This window comes from Trachemys scripta, chromosome 9 (genome assembly GCF_013100865.1).
Source record: "Trachemys scripta elegans isolate TJP31775 chromosome 9, CAS_Tse_1.0, whole genome shotgun sequence".
NCBI lineage: Eukaryota > Metazoa > Chordata > Testudines > Emydidae > Trachemys > Trachemys scripta.
In genome coordinates, this window is record NC_048306.1 from 92,817,915 (window position 1) to 92,835,493 (window position 17,579).

General features: G+C 44.6%; 1 protein-coding gene across 4 annotated transcripts in view; it reads left to right on the top strand.

Annotated features, from left to right (window-relative positions):
• LOC117883194 (calcium-activated potassium channel subunit beta-2) overlaps positions 1 to 17,579 on the top strand; it is a 236,922-nt gene that overhangs the window by 146,165 nt on the left and 73,178 nt on the right. The window contains exon 1 of one of the 4 annotated variants that reach the window (XM_034782287.1): positions 5,545 to 6,670. The exons of the other annotated variants lie outside the window; for them this stretch is intronic. The gene's annotated coding sequence lies outside the window, so the exon portion shown is untranslated. Of the gene's footprint in view, positions 1 to 5,544; positions 6,671 to 17,579 lie in introns of those variants that run through there. 4 annotated transcript variants of the gene reach the window in all.

Sequence of the window (17,579 nt, forward strand, 5' to 3'; positions counted from 1 at the left end):
AATAAGAAAGTAGAGGAACGTTTAAGTATTAACTCCTGTGTTAACAAATGAAAGGCAGCAAGGAGATTTCATGACTTATTTTGATTCCTCCCAGTGCCCATTCTAAGCCCTAACTCATATCCCAATGATTAAAATGTGAAATAAAAAATTAAATCTCCCTCCAAAATACTGCTGCAGATCTTCAGCTGGTGTAAATCAGTATAGCTCCAGGATCTAGCCTACTAATTCAACTCCCAAATAGTCTAACAATCACTCTGCTGCTCTACTGCAGCAATAGCTATACCAGCCCCAACTCTGCCTGGTCTCTATGGGCTGTATTGAGCAGGGAAGGTCCTGGCCTGGTTAGGGCAGTGTGCTTACAGAAAGCATGCAAGCTCTGCCATACAGTGTCATTTGCCCATAGGCACCCAGCTCTTCGGAATGGTTTGAGCCCCAGGGAGCAGACCCTGCACTCCCCTAATCACAGAGACTGCAATTGTGTCCTCTCATTTTTTAGGGGTGGGTGTGGGTGGGTGGGCCGGGGTTCCTTGTGTGCTCCTCCTCCTTTATTTACCCACTCAGGGAAAGGCCCCTACATGGCCGCCTGCTTCCAACCTCCCGCTCCCCAAACTGTCTGAGAAGAGAGTCACTGCTGTGAGTTCAATTCTTACTGAATAAAAGAGTTCATGGGTGTGTGGTGTGGACAAGGAATGTGAAGATGGCCAGGAGTGTCGGAGCAGCCGGAAAGCATGGGGAGCTTGTGAGCATGGGGGTACGTGCTGCTGCCAACCTGCAGATAAGGACAGTGATTGTCAGGCTCTTAACTTCCATAGACGTCCAGGAGAACTGTTCAATCAGATGAATCAGGCAGAGTTTGGGGCTCCTCAGGGGACCTGGAAACATGGAGGTCTTGTCTCAGGATGGTGCATACTGTGTGACATTCAAGGTTTTGAAGCATCTATATAACCAGGGCTGGGTAAACCTGAAAATGTTCAAGTTCTGCTTCTAGCCCCAAGTTCAGTAAACCTGGCCCCAACCTAGCCATGCACTGCACTGTGATGACAGTCAAGAACTCACCACCTCTTCCTGCAAACCATCACAAGCCCGGAAGGGTCAATTGCCCAGAACCAGGAGAAGGAAAGACACTAGAAATCTCCCATTGGATCTAGCCCTCTCCTTCCACCTGGGGCTGAGGGCACAGAACGTGTTTTCAGTGGATGGGCATCCGATTCCACTGCACCCAAACTTGTGACACTTTGGGTTCCCTTTGGCAGACACCTTGACACTCATGCTGCCAGTGTAGACCAGCTCAGATTATTACTGTTTTTTGCTCAGCCCAAGATATAAGCACCTTGTTTCTGATTTCTCAACTCTGACCTGCTGTCAAAGTTCCTGACCAATTGGTCATCTTTCCACCATGCTGCTTTGTGGAACAGTGAAGAGGCTGGTTTGCTGGGACAACAGATTGTTGGTCTTGGAAGCGAACGCAGAGCCAGTGCTATCCAAACGGAAACCTGCCCCAGATGGTTCTATTAATAGGATATCTGTGGCTTTAATATAAGGTCTGGAAGTGACAGGTTAAAATGTGGGTGGGCGACTGGAACCCTCCTTAACTGCACGTGTGCTCATTAATGAAGAGTGTTTCTAAAAGTGCCCATTGTTCTGTGGGTGCCAGGCCATTCAGTGAAGTGTGTGTGATCCTGCTACGGCTTTGGAGCCTTCTTCCTGTTAAATCTGCACTACACATCTGTCCATAGCTGGACGGGAGTTCTTTTATTCTTCTCTCACGTTTCTAAATAGTGTCCGACCCCCTAGGGCAGCACAGCTGTTGGGCATGGAGGAGAGAATGCCCACCCGTTTCTAGTGCAGACACACAAAACTGGACTTGCTCCCTTGGCAGTCATTTTTTTTTGACTGGTGAGTTCAATATCATTTGCTTTTCGATTCTCACCTTGCGCCCCATTGTGGGGCCATAGCCTGAAAGGTACTCAGCTCATGGTGATGAGCCTAGAACAAATGCCCGGAGTGACAGAACAGCTAGATGTGCCAAGTTCCATCCCACTGCTTGCAGTGAGAACTAAAGGGGCTCTGTACCGTTTGGGACATGGCCCATGGCAGTGGTGGGTGTACTAGTCTGGTACAGTTTGAAGGGCTGTACTAATGGGAAAGTGTACAACTCACCAAGGATATTGTTTCTTTAGCCGATTACCAGTGTAATAGCTGAAGGCCAGAGTATCTGAGCTGAGGAAGGCAGCAGTTTGCTGACTGGGCACCACCATCTTATCAGAACAATGCATTTTTCCTGCCGTCAAATGCATGTTCTTTTACTTCTCTCAAATTGCCATTTAACATGTGCCAGAGGAAATCCAGGTGACATTGGGGAAGGTCAGTCAGACGCAGGCAGGTGTAATATCCTCCAAGCAGGCAAGTCACAATAAAGGTTAGTTAAAAGAAACATAATTAGGGCCAATGTTGGCTCCCGGGGTGGAGGTGGAGGGTGAATGGGTGCCTAAGGGAGCCAGAGCTACTCCCTAAGAGTGTTGACACTCCAAACCTTGGCACTGTTCAGCCTGCCTCCCTCTCCATCTAGGGGAAACTGTGGGAAACAACATAAATAAATCACTTGGAAAAATGAAAACCCTCCTGATTTTTCCGGTGGGCATGAAAAAGGCAGAGTCAGAGGCACACTGAGGCAGGTCATGCTCACCCCCTTCATTCTCACTGTCAGGGGCGGCTCTAGCTTTTTTGTCGCCCCAAGCACAGCAGGCAGGCGGCCTTCAGCGGCATGCCTGCGGGAGGTCCGCCAGTCCCACAGCTTCGGTGTACCCGCTGCCGAACTGCCGCCGAATCCACAGGACCAGCAGACCTCCTGCAGGCATGCCACCGAAGGCAGCCTGACTGCCGCCCCTGCAGGGACCGGCAGGGCGCCCCCCGTGGCTTGCCGCCCCAGGCATGCCCTTGGAGCGCTGGTGCCTGGAGCCACCGCTGCTCACTGAGATGGGGCATCAGTCCCACTCATCCACGTTCCTTTCCTCTTCCTTCTCATCAGGGACTCATCTTTGCTTCTCCGGCTCCCCCCAGCTCCACTGAGGGACACAGACACATATGTGAGGCGAATAAAGGCTTTACTTTCTTGCAGCCCAAAAGACATGGTAGAGTAGGGTGAGGAAAGAAGGTGGAGGGGAGAAGCTTCCCTTTCCCTCCCCTTCAGCCCTGCAATTGTAGCCCCAGCAGCACTGTGAGAGCTGAGGATTGTTGTCCAATTCAGAAAGCATTTGAGGGATGTTTCTAGGTGTCTGTTTGGGGCTTGTGTGTCTTAGTGCACACACAAGACTGGCCACCTGCAACAGCATCGGGCCACTCAGCCCAGACAGACAGGAAGCAGAAAAGAGAAAAGATAATTAGCTCACCCCATCACTTTCTCTCCCCTTCTCCTTGGCTGTGCTGGGCTGACTGGGGTTCTCCAGTCATTCCGGGAGTCCAGTCAAATCTTGATTAGCCCAACTATGGTTATCCAAAGTGAGGTCATGTCCCCAACATGTATTAATTGCATTGAGAATCATCTCGACTGTCTGAACACTGAATTGATTCTGATAAATGAATGTCCATCATGCTATTTCATAATGGAGGTTTGAGCGTACCAGGCTCTTGCTGGAGGGGATGGCAGAAGTTGTCTAAGCTTCCAGTTGAAATACCTACTTTCTCTGGAACTGCAGGTCTGAAGCCCCACAGCATTGATTCAGCCCTTCCTCCTTCAAACATAGATAATTTGATCCTGTTTGTTCTGCCAGGACATTAAAAATCCCATGGCACATTTTGCAGGACTAGAGAGCCGGGCCCATGCCTTACCCAAAATGCCCATTCCTCACATCATACAATAAGCAGTGTGCGGGCTGCCTACTGGATTACCGGATTCAACCCCATAGGTGCTTACAAACAGTTAACCCACCACTAGCATTCAAAGTGCTTTGGCTTCCTTTGGGATAGAAGCCATTATGGAAATATGGCTTGTTCTTTTATTTATTTGTGGGAGCAGCAGGAATCTTGGACACCATACAGAAATGGCGTAAGAACCCACTGAGAGGAAGAGAGAGAGGCTCATGAAGAAAGACTTGAGATGTGAGCCGATTGGCACCAGCTGAGGATCTGGCCCAGTTTTGGTCACCTATTTATCAGAAACTACAAAAAGTTTGTTGAGGGCTTTTTATACGAAAGTGAAATGTGATTTTCTGCTTCTTATTTATTTATTTTAGAAAAGTGGAGTGAAAGCAGTTTTCCCAGCCTCTCACCACCTTCGAGTTGTTGGCCTCCTGGGAGGAATTAATCCCTACCATGTCTTGTTTAACTTGGCCTCATAAAGAGCTAACCTTCTTGTAAGTTGGAAGATCTGCAGATATTATGCATTATACAAAGTGGGAGTCATTAAGGCATAAGACATGGTATCAAAAGATCGGAGTTCTAGGTCTGATTCTGTCACAGATGCCCTCTGTAGCCCTGGACAAATCTCTTAAGCCAAAATGTTCAAAGATTCTGACTATCTGGCTACATATTTATGTTTCTAAATGTAGATTTAGGTGCTTAATTTTAGGCACCCAAATTTGAAAAAGTTGGCCTCAGTGTGTGACTCAGTTTCCCTTTCTGTAAAATGGGAATAATATTTACCTAACTCAGCTTAAGGTCTGTAAAGCGCTTTGAGATCTTCAGATGGAATGTACTAGATAAATGTAAGCTGTAGTTACCACTGTACATTTTTCCAGCTTGGTTATTATTCTGCGTGCTAAATGGTTTTGAGTGGATTGTTAACTATAAACACACAACTATAATCAAAACAGAGTGTGTTTTAACCTCATCCTGAACTAACTTTCTCATATAACATGAGCTCTCAGAGAAAAATAGTCTTTAAAAAGCAGCATGCTTTCAACTTGAGCAACTTGAAAGCACACATAATAGCATCTTATTATGTATCTAAGGGAGAGCAGCAACTATTCTAATGACTAAAGCAGGGATCACTAAGTAGTATCCAATAATCTGGCTGTTATTCCTAGAGTAAATTGTTGTGTTTCTGAATCTTTACAACTGGTGATCAGTCTCACACAAGGCTAAACATTTGGCTTGCTAAAGTATAAACTGCAAGCCTCTCATTAAATGCCAGTAACAGCAACACCCTTTCTTCTGAGATTATTTACATTGCAAAGACAGTGACCACAGCAAGGGTTTCTAGCAAAAATACAATAATTTGTGTGGGTATATTTCCCCCTGCAAATAATATGCCTTTGTTTTACAGAAAGAGTGTTTCCTCCCCTCACATACACATGCATGTAGAAAATGCACAGTATAGATATATACACATTATGCATGTTTTCTTTCTAATGCATATGTTGTATAGTTCCTCTTTCTCCTTTCACTGTATTTTATCTTTAAATTGAGAGAGCTTTTTTATAACACGAATCATCAGAGAGGAACAGCTAGTTACCAAGGAGACTCCCTGATGAATCAGAGACTGACTGGTATAAGATCTAGACACATTGTATCTTCTTAATTCATGAGCCCTTACATTTTAAACAGGGGGGGGGGAGATCCTATCACAACCAACTGTGGACCATGCATTTCTCCTGCCAATGAGGACAGTTTTTATTTTTGCCACAGAAGCAAATTAGCAAGTGCATCTTGTGTGGAATCAGTTAACAGATTTAGACAAATGGGGGAATTTCTCTGGAGCACTCTTGATTCAGAAAAACAAATACCATCCAAGGACGAAGGGCTCCAGATGGAGGCGACAGAAGAAAAGACTTAAAAGCCCCTATTTCCATACAGGAATGAACAAGAAGATGGAGTGTCAAGCGAGTACTGGAGAAGCATCTGCATATCTGCTTTGCTGCAGCCTTGGTATTTCTAAAAGTAAAGGTTGTGTCAGAAGAAAAGGTGTTTTCTTCCTATTTATCTCTGCATGTCTGGCATTGAACTGAGTGGATCAGGATTCTAACTTCCACAAAACCAGTTCAAAATTGGCTGAATGCAGAAGCTAGACTATATTCAGCATCAACAGCTTTCGTCAATAATCCTAATGCGTCAATACCATTGTCCGAAGTATTGTCAATAAGCCTTGGTTTTGTTTCTGACTTGTGCACAGTTTTTCTCCAACTACCAGGCAAAAGTGATGAATTTTGCAAAGTGACATAAAATGCACTTATCCAGTACAAACCTGAAGTTTCCTGCTGTTAATGGGAATTACCATAATGTCCATGAAACATGTGAACAGTTCAGTCAGCCGAAGATGTGTAAACAGAGCAGATGAGAAGAGGAGTTTTAAAAAACGTGGCAAAAATAAGGAGCTCTGTAAAATAAAGTTTACATGTGGGAAGCTCAGCTCTTTTAGACTTACTTTATTCAACAGAGGGTCTCCTTACCCCGCGACTTCTGACTGCTCATTTTAGGAAAATTACTGAACACGTCGGTATTTTTCCTTTCCACTTAAAAAAAATAATAATTAAACACCTTTGGAACTGTAAGAAAAGTGAAAAATATTCCAAGACAGACATCGAGAGACAAGATTTATGGAAATCTCCCTCTTGAAAATAAGCTATTTTCTCAAAGGTGAAAACTACAGAAGTATGTAAATTAAAGGAAAAATCTTTTTTTCGGATCCAGTTGAAATCTCCATACTGGGAACAGAGAGTCCACTGTTGCTAAGGTAACTTGATCAATCAAAAGTTGGCTTATATTGCAGGATATATTGAAATGTATGAAATAAGCAATGTATCTGAGAGTTAGACTGGCCAGCAGGATGTATCTGGGAATGAAGATTAAAGAGTGTTAGAACAAATGTAGGCTTTACTGTTAAGTGTGTTTTGGAAGAAGAATTCGTGGAGTGTTAACATTTGAGAAGAGGCTAATGCTAGCCAGGTTGTTAGTCAGGGATTCAAGTGAAGGACCTTTTATCGGCAAATAATTTCAAGTACCATTTTATTACATAAATTACACTCTCTCATCTCTCGAATGAAATTAGCTGGTGGCAGCATTTATGGGCTGAAACGAAAAGCTTAAGGTAATAATATTTTAGTAATGCAGATTGTAAGGTTTATCACCACTTAAAAAAAGGTCTTAGTAGAATAGATTATAGAACTCCCATTTGAAGAGAGTATTATCCAAAATAATGTAGATTGATAGTGATTGAAAACAGCATACGGAATAATGAAGTGTTATGACAAGCACTTATAGACAAAAAGCTGGTTTGGGCATCATGAGACAAACTCAAGGAAATTCCAGGATTTGGCTGAAAGCCCATCATTTATTCGCTTCTTAACTTGATATTTTGTGTCTAGGTATGCTGAAAGACTCTGAGATCAGTGCAGGGATTATACAGAGTGATTTGCTGCACTTCTCAGGTACATTAGGGCAAGGTAATGGTGTCGGGGCAGCAAGTTAAGAGATTTTCAGCATTTCAGTTTCATGGGTATTGTGGGTTACTGGATCTTGCTTGCTTGAGTTTTTATGTTCTTTATCATTTTTAATGGGTGCGGCCTATGGTGAACATTAACACTTACTAAAGAGAGAAGGCTGAGAGAGCAGTAGCTAGAGACAGACTTACTACAGACAAAGCAAAAACTTCCGTGCCCACATCTGCTACTAAACCTCAGTCCTATCCTGCAAGAGCTTTGCTATTCCATACTTAGCTGTGTCCTGGAGATTGGTTATTCTTCCAAATGCTTTCAATTCTTTTTTAAAATGTGGATGGACATCTTGTAGGGACATAAATAATATCTTGCCCCTATACAGTGCTTTTATCTGAGAATATAAAAGCACATTAGGTGAGGAAACTTTCTTTTACATATGGGGAAACTGAGGCATTGAGAGGTTAAGTGCCTTGCCCAAATTCATTTGCCTAGTCAGGGTCAGAGTTAGGTTTAGAATCCAGGTCTCTAGACTCTCAACATCATGCCTATTTATCCAGGAGACCTGGCCTACTCATTGGGACATTTACCAGGGAAAAACTCAAGTCTCCATGGCTGAAAGACTAGTATCTAAATCCACTTTGCTTCATGGTCTTTATATCTTAACATTATCTGAATGCTGGTTTTGCTTGTGAATTTGGGAGTGCAGAGTGGGGGTTGTGGGGTGGTTAGCAGTGGTCTAAAATTTGTTTTTTGCAGATAGTGAAAGTTGATGCCACTAGAGTCTAGTCTGCTGTGTAAGTCCCTAGGGTAGGGTTAATACAAATAACGGTGGGGGCGGGGGAACTGTTAAGAGAATCAGTTGCCAATTAAAGATTGCAGCTCTTTCTGAGCCATTGAGGTCTATCAGGGAAATGTGTGTTGTTAGAAAGTGTACTGATTCTGGAATGGCAGATTAGTATTTTTTACCTAATAGATTATTGCAGCACAACTACATAAATCCATTATGGTGTTTTGTGTAAATATAAATCTAGAACCTGTTTAAAAATGGAATTTCTGAGAAATGTGGCTATTCTGTGCTTATTCGGCTTCTGTCGCTGTGCCCTGAGTCGAGCTGCTGGGGAAACTTATGGAACAGCCATACAAATGATCTTCCGATCGTATTCCCTACAGTAACACTGCAGAATCCCACCTGTCCTGCAGGAAGGGAGTGTGACTTTTAGAAGAACTCTAGTATTTGGTGGCAGTCACCTTGCCAGGCAGATGGCATTGACAGGACTTTGATAACCTTCAGAGCTTTCTTTCCTGCCCTAACAACTGGTTAAGTGGATCTCACTAGAATTTACACCATGCTCATCACTATGGTGCCTCAGCCCCTTACACAACTGCATTGCTTCACCAACTAATCTGAATCCTTGTACAAAATGGTCACGCTGCACATTTCAGTTTAATAGGAAATTAACCCCAAATAAAAATCATTTGAGACTGATCAAGTGGCAGGGTCATCCCCATTAGTCCAGAGGATGCAGCATGCTGGCGATCTGAATTTGGGACCAAACTCATTCTCTCACCTGTTCTGGAAGGCAGCACACTCAATGTTGGGCATGGTTTGGGGGTGCAAGTCCATTCTTGAACAACCTCCTCTGGCTGACCCAGGAATTGCGTCAATGGGCTGTGGAGGGAGACCAAAGCCAGTGCTCTTCCAGTGGAAGGATGGGTTGTTTCAACATGTGGCCCAGGAGAGGAAAGGAACAAGGGAATGGGAAAGGCAACAGGATAGCCCCAGAGCCCCTACTCCCCCAAATCTGGTAAAAGTCTCTATTTCCTTGTATACTTTTTCAATTGGTCAAAGAGGAATTGCTCTTTCTCTGTGTGACTCTACAGGCCAAGATCCAGGACCATGGAGAGAATCTGTGCATCTCAGTCTTAAACTTTGCCTTGCAGATTTATTCTTAGAAGCCCTGATGCAACCTCCTTTTCAACAGAGTGTTGTGTGTTGCTGGAATGTTCCATGTAAAAATGCCGAGTGAATGATGTCAACATTCCGTCCTTTTTTTCTTATATCAACCGGTCAACTGACAGATAAATATATTAAGGGTCAGATTGTGCTTGGATCCTTCAAAATTGGGCAAGCAGGAGGGTGAGACACAAAGGACTTTCCCTCCCCTGAACTCCTGGCCAGAGGCCAGGTACAAATGAGTTCAAGGATAGCATACTGCTGGTGCCCCTTTGGTTGCCAGACTCCCCAAGTGGGGTGGGGAGGAGTGGGGAGGAGGCAGGGCCACCTCAACCAGTAGAAAGGGGAGCATGGTGGTCATGGTCAGGCTGCCCCTGTGCACTGGAAAGCTCACAGGGGTACCCCTCACAATGTTTCTGGTGCTCCCACTGGGGCAGTACAGCTGCGCATCACCTCTCACTCAGAGCAATTTGAATTGTGCCCTGTAGCTCTTGAATCTTCTTGACATGCAGCTAGCATTCTCTGCTATGCAGCTGCAAGCGCTGAAAGCTATTAATCAAGGGATATGAGCTACTCTTAACAACACTACTCTACCCTCAAAACTGTTACTGGAGGCAAACTCAGTGCACCTTGTTGCTACATTGTGGACCACTTATTTTGACTGCTAAGTAGATTGACCCTACACTTCACTGTGCATTAAACTAAAGGTATACAGCAGAGATATTATTATAGTAAACACAAACATAAAAATGCATTTTTACTGGGATCTCTTTAGTCTTAGAAATCTAGAGTGAAATCCTGGCTTCATTGAAGTCGATGGCAAAACACTCATTGTCTTCCATGCACGTGAGTGTTACCCATAAGTGTCCATTAAATATTGCTGGGTTTAGTAATAGGTTGGTTACAAGACTGTCTCAACTACTGTAAGTAGAGTGTAGATTTAATATTTGTTTGTAAACAAAACAGAACATTGGGAAATAGTTCAGGTGGGAAGTGTGTGTCAGTGGAGCCACCAGAAAGTGTCTTTTCATTTCCACTGAATAATTCTCAGACTTCAGTGAAAATCGAAAGTATGAAAATGTCTAATACTCCCATCCAACAAAGCACTTCGGAATGTGCTTCACTTTAAGTAGAAGAGTCATGCCATTGACTTTAATAGGACTGCTCGTGGGCTTAAAGTTAAGCACAAGCTTAAGTTCTTTACTGGATCAGGGTCTAAACAAACACCAAAAGGATGCATCCACTTCACTCGTGCCATTTATCCCTCCTTCCATCCACTTACCCTAGGCAAGTTAATCCCTCCCCACCTGGCCTTAATGTTGTCCCCTTAATGTGCTTTGGATATATACAATAAGTCAATGGAGCTATGCTGATTTACCTCAACTGAGGAGCTGGTCTNTGGGAGCTGCTGGAAGTGGCGCGGGCCGATGGACGTACTGGCCGCTGCTTCCAGCAGCTCCCATTGGCCTGCAGCGGCGAACTGAGGCCAGTGGGAGCCGCGATCGGCCAGACCTGCGGACGGGGCAGGTAAACAAACCGTCCCATCCCGCCAGGGGCTTTCCCTATACAAGGGGCGACCCCAGTTTGAGAAACACTGGTATAGAGGACTGTGCTAACTGGCACTTAGGGTGAGGTTTAACTCTGCTCCCATTTAAGTCAATGGGAGCTTTACAATTGACTTTAATCTGAGAAGAGATGGGCTGAGAACTTTTGAAAATATGACCCATAATGTTTACCAATTAATATATGCGCCAGTTTTGTTTTAGTTAAAATGGGATTTTACAACATTATTTCTTCAGGTGTGTAATTTGTTCTTATAGAATCATAGAAATCTAGGCCTTCTCATGGAAGGGACCATGAGAAGCTAGCAAGTCCAACCCCCTGTGCTTAGGCAGGACCTAGTAAATCTAGACCATCCCAGTCAGATGTTTGTCTAACCTGTTCTTACAAACCTCCAATGATGGGGATTCCACAACCTCCCTTGGAAGCTTATTCCAGAGTTTAAATTCCCTTAGAGTTTTCTCTAATGTCTAACCTAAATCTCCCTTGCTGCAGACTAAGCCCATTACTTCTTGCCCTACCTTCAGTGGACACGGAGAACAATTGATCTCCATCCTTTTTATAACAGCCCTTAACGTATCTGAAGACTATCAAGTGTCCCCCCCGTCAATCTTCTTTTCTCAAGACCGAACGTGTCCCTTTTTTAACCTTTACTCGTAGTTCAGGTTTTCTAAACATGTTATCATTTTTGTTGTTTTACTCTGGATTCTTCCAAATTTGTCCACATTTTTCCTAAAAAGTGGCACCCAGAACTGTACGTAGTCCTCCAGCTGAGCCCTGACCTGTCCTGAGTAGAGCAGGACAGTTACCTCCTATGTCTTACATACAACAAGCCTAGTAATACACCCCAGAATGATAGTAGCCTTTTTCACAGCTGTGCCACATGGTTGACTCAAATTCAATTTGTGATCCACTATAACCCCCAGACCCTTTTCAGAAGTACTACCACCTAGCCAGTATTCCCCATTTTGTCATGCTGGCTGGTATGTAAATTATAAAGGATCAAGTAGGGAGATATAATGTGAATGGGGTGAGAATAAAGGAAGGAAAATTATATAGTATGAGAGAAGTGGCTGCATCACTTCAATCTTCACTTCCAGATTTTCATGTTTTTGAAGTAGAAGAATTATTCTATGGAAATTATAAGACACTTTCTGGCCATTAGGTGGTTTCCATTGATACACGCTTTCCACCTTAATTATTCCTTAATGAAATTTTGAGTTTATGAATTTCCCTTTTTTCATGAGTGCTGGAAGTTTTAATTGGGGTGGGATGTGCTGTCTGGAAAAGAGGAACCCTGCTGCTCCCAGCAGATCTCATGATTCCCACCAAAACAGGGCTCCCCTCCTCCAGATGTTAGCAGGACAAGGAAGGGAATAGAGGTGAAAAGATCCATATGTATAAATGTGAGCCTTTCCCTGTCCCCTCAAATGGCTCAGCAGATTGCAGCACTCCCTTCTATGCCCTCTCTCAACCTGCCCCATTCTATGCCTCATCTACCCCTCTATGCTCCTGCAATCCCCTCCTGTTCCCCATTCCATGCTCCACTAGTGTCCTGCTCCCACCTCCTGAAATCTCCTTCTCTTGTCCCCTAAAGCTTTCTCATTCAGAGACCAGGAAGTAAGGCTCCATGCCATCCTTCCAGGTGCCTCCCCCAGTCCATCACCCCTAATCCATGTTCTCCCTTGCCCCTTACTTCCCTTTCCATACACCTTACTGGACTCCTGACCTTCCACGTATCCTCTTGGTCTCCTATCCTCCAATCCATGCATCCAGCCTCTAGTTCAGCCAAGAAGCTGGAGTCAGATTAAGGTTAGTTTATTTTTATAAATGATGCTCCCTGTATACACTTAAAAACAATGCAATGTGCATTTTAACCCTTTCCCCTCTCCTCCCAAAGGGAACTTCTCCTCCACAACATCAACAAAACCAAACAAAGTTGGTGTTTCTTGGGCAAGCTATTAGCAGTAGAACGTATTTGTAAAAAGTGTATCAGAGTGGCTTGTCCCTCAAGGGCTCGAGAGCCTGGGGCTAGCCAACCCTGATTACTAAAGAGGCACTCCTGGGTTGGATCAGATAATTCCCTCTAAAGGGCAGCAGATGGCTATAGTGAAAGGGGAAGTTCAGGAAACTGCACCAACTAAGAAAGGTTCCTGTGGGGAAGACCCTGGTACCAGGGGGTTTGGAAGCTGTAGGCTGTGGTTGGAAGGAGAAGGAAACTGAGGGCTATGCTCCAGTTAGCAAGAGCCTGGACTGGTGGCTTTGAATGGAGCAGATTAGACTAGAGGAAGAACTCTGTGTGATTGAAGAACTAGGGTGGAGTATGAACTTTTGGTTTTTATGGTGAGAGACTTTATTGGGGAGATCCTGATAACTGATCGAACCATTTCTGTTATGAAGGACCCTGAGGATCTTTTGACCCATTTCTGTTGTTTAGCCAGCCCTGAGAGGGGGGTGCTGTTAGCCATAAGACAGACTGTGTGGAGTTCTTGAGGGGGCTCATTGGGGCAGAGTGCCTGCATAGCCACCTCTGGCCACAAGGGAGTGCTCAATAAGCAGGCACTCTGCTACAGTGACCTACAGTCATGTTTTCAAAACACTTTTAACTTTAAAACTCTGACTTTTCCCAAGATTGCTATAACATCTCTACCCTGAGGGAGTTACAACTCACAGGTTTTCAGAAAGATCCATTTCTTTTTTTATTTTTGGAGAGGCTGTGGGGGCTGACGACCAGATCTCAAATGGAGAGCAAGCTTCAACTTTAACTGTGGTGTGACTACTGCTGTTCCCTTGTCCAATCTGATTAAATGGCTTACAAAATGATTAAATTCCCCATTAAAATAGGCCTATCTTTAATCATGAAAACATGCACATCAGGATATTATCAGCTATTAGTAGACTCATACGTGTAATAATATCCTTAAGGCCAAAAGCTTTAACTCATAAATGTTCTTGGGGCCCATAAGTTAAAAAGCTTTTTGCCAAGGATTTGAAACAGCTGTGCAAATGTCAAGCCACATGACACCACTATCCATTACTATTATACCTACTCTACAGGAGGGTAAAGTGAGGCAGAAACAGGTTGTGATTTCCCTACAATCATACAATGAGCTAGTGAAAGAGGTGAAAATAGAACCCAGCTGTTCTGAGTCCTAGATCAGAACGAGTAGAAAATATTACTTCATGCCATCCCTTAGGATGGTTATAAAATGGGTACTACTTTTAAAAGGCTATCTTTCTTTTTCTCAGCATTTGGTTCAAAGTATCTATCCCCTCATAACTGGGCTACCATGCTAAACATTTAATCAACTCTAACAATAATAGTGAAAAGCAAAATCTCCTGTTCCATAAAAAATAACCATCCACCCCTACAAAACAAGGGCTTCCGTTTTGTTGAAATGGGAAGTGCTTCAGAGCATTTGAAGCCACAACAATAGACCAGGGCACATAAGTGTGGGGGCACATCTATATAAAGTTTGCCAGCTTCCACTGTCCAATCCTGCAAGAGGCAGAGCACCCTCCATTCAGGGATTGAAATGTAGGATGATCTAGCTCTTGGAGGGACAGACAGGCCTGCTGTCATGTATAATAAATAAGCACTTACGCTTTAGGTTTGTCAGGAGAAAAGACTCAGTACTTTTGGTTAACCTGCATAATTTACAGCTTATTCTGAATCTGTTTGAAGCTCTGTGACTTACAGCAGTCAGTATAGTCATGCCCACTATAGCATTACATCATCTCATTTGCATAGCAAATCCTATACCTGTTATCCATGTTTATACCTGTGACCTAAACTGTTTGGTTGCATTGTAGGCTGATGGAGCTTGAAAGATGCAAGTAAATACACCTCTACCCCAATATAACGCGCCCCGATATAACACAAAGTCAGATATAATGCAGTAAAGCAGCGCTCCGGGGGGGGGGCGGGGCTGCGCACTCCAGTGGATCAAAGCAAGTTCAATATAATGCGGTTTCACCTATAACGCGGTAAGATTTTTTGGCTCCCGAGGACAGCGTTATATAGGGGTAAAGGTGTAACTGGTTTCAAGATGAGGGGCAGTGTATAATAGAGCATGTCTGACACAGGAAGCCACAGAACAGGCAGAATATGAACAGACGAGCTGTCTAGAGCCCAATGCACAGAATCGGATCAGATTTCAGATTATAAGGGTGTCCCGATTCCCCCCACATAAACAGACCCACAAAACTAGCAGCAGCAAACTCCAGCCAGGAAAACAGATCAAAATTTCTCCCCAGTGATACGTGAACACTGCTTCTACCAGCATGGCTGGCCAGTAAGGCACCTCTAACACCTGGCAAAGAGGTCACCAAAAAAGCATGATTATTTGCTAGTCTTGTGAGCACTGAGTTTAAATATCTGGTCGCACTCAAGGGTCTACAGCTTTCATGTGCATGCTTCTCATGAGGAATGAATATACAGGATAGTGGGGGGAACGGGACAGTGGGTATTTTCACCACACTTAATGCCGTTCACTTTATGAAAATTGAAATTTCAGTTCATTATTACAGAATGTAATATTCTGCAGTGGATTCAAGCCACAAATAACCAGAGAGGTTATGACCTGTGTGTGGGATCACAGATAAATGAAAGGCATCCTTCTTTTCATTTCAGTGGTTCCTAGTCTTCTCATAGCCAGGAAATTGGTTTCTGTGGGTTATAGTTAATAAACATTGGTATAGAGTAATCCAGAACTCATCTAGTGATATGTCATCGTATCTGCTGTGTATTAGTATGAGTAGCTGCTCTAATTCAATAAAGCTTATTAGAACACATTTGTATTCAAGTAGAGGATTAGTGGTTTGAGCATCAGTCTGAATATAACTAGACAGTGAGGTACCACCGGTGCACATCCTGATAGGCTTATCTCTTCAGATAAACCCAGGATTAAACTGTTTGCTGTTGAGGGCTTTGGGATGATGTCCTGTTACTTATCCTAAGAGCATGGTCTAAGTTCTATGCTCCTTTTGTTCAGGGTTCCCTGGCTGCAATCTTACACCCTAGAAAACACTACCTACTGGAGGTTTTTTATATCCTGGCTTGTGAAGTACTTTGGGGATAGATGTTTAAATGTAGAACATTATTCATTATCACTGGTGATGCTAAACGATTAAAATATAAGCTGGTCTGGTAGGGGCACAATGCATGGTTGTGGCTCCCATGTTGCCCAGCCTGACAAGGAATAGGAATGTGACAAACCCTGGGGTGGTATTGAGGTTTTCTGTGTGGCCAGTGCTTTCAATGGCACTCATGGGCCTCACAAAGACCCACATCCAAGCCTTCTCAAGTGGGGGTGAAGTCTGGGAGAGAAAATGGAGGGCTCTCAGAGGGGCCCCTCACCACCATCACTTCTTCCTTCACAATGTCTCCCAAATCTGCCCTTTCCTCCCCGTCCCCCCCTTGGTCACCTCGTGCCTCAGCAAATGTCCTCCTTGCTGATTGCCAGGCTTTTCACCCTTCCACCCGCTGCTCTCCATACAAAACACAACTGCTAAAATGATCTTTCCCGCCTGCCGTTCTGACTGTCACTCTCTCCCTCTTTGAATCTGCTCACACTACTCTGACCCTGTGCATACCTCGGTTCTATCCTATCTACCCTCCTGAGCTGCAATGGTGGTGTCCTCTGGTTTCTTCATGCTGTCCGGGGGTGTAGCTGGCTGGGGATTGCTCTTCTCTCTGCCTGGGTCTGCTGAGCAGCTCTCAATTTTTCCTCCTGTATGCCCCGTCTTTCTCTGATGTTCCATCTCATTCCAATAGGCAAGGTCTCATTGCTAACTTTGGGTTGTTCCAAATATTGCCTCATTTCACCCCAAATATGCTCAGCTTGTTGCACTGTCATAACTGACTGTAAAAACTGGCTCTGGACCCAGGGCCGGTGCTACCATTTAGGCAAACTAGGTGGTTGTGTAGGGCGCCAAGATTTGGGGGCGCCAAAAAGCGGTGCCCCCAATTTTTTTTTACATCGTTCCTACGCCCCCTCCCCGAGCGTGCGGTCACCGCTCCACTTCTCCCGCCTCCCAGGCTTGCAGCGCCAATCAGCTGTTTGGCGCCGCAAGCCTGGGAGGGAGGAGAATTGGAGCGGGGGCGGCGTGCTCGGGGAGGAGGCGGAGCAGAGGTGAGCTGGGGTGGGGAGCTGCCACATGGCTCCTCGGGGGAGGAGCTGCCACGGGGGGGCGCCTCAGAGCGAGGGGGGGAGCTGCCGCAGGGCTGAGGGGTGGGGCACAAGGTGGAAGTTTTGCCTAGGGCGCGAAACTTCCTTGCACCAGCCCTGTCTGGACCAGCTTCTGGTAATACTTCAGATCTGATTTGGCTTGCTCAGCTGCAGAGAATAATTCACATCTCATAGCCTGCAGAACTGGTTTGTTTAATAAGCTCTATCAGGTGAATTTACCTATCCAGAGGTCTGGGCCCTCTGGTCATATACTGACAGGTTGAAATCAGTGGCATCCTTTTCTGCACAATTCTTCTATGGCCTTACATGTGCACAAAGGGCAAAGCACAATATGTTCAGTATGATGGCCTTATTCTAAAATAAAAGTGAAACAACAATATGGAACAAGAGTGCACAGCATATGTGTTTCCTCCATAGTAGACTGCAGCAACTCTGTACAAAATGGCTGCTGTGTTAATGGACAGGGACATTTAAAAATGCAGTACATAGATCAAAATGGCA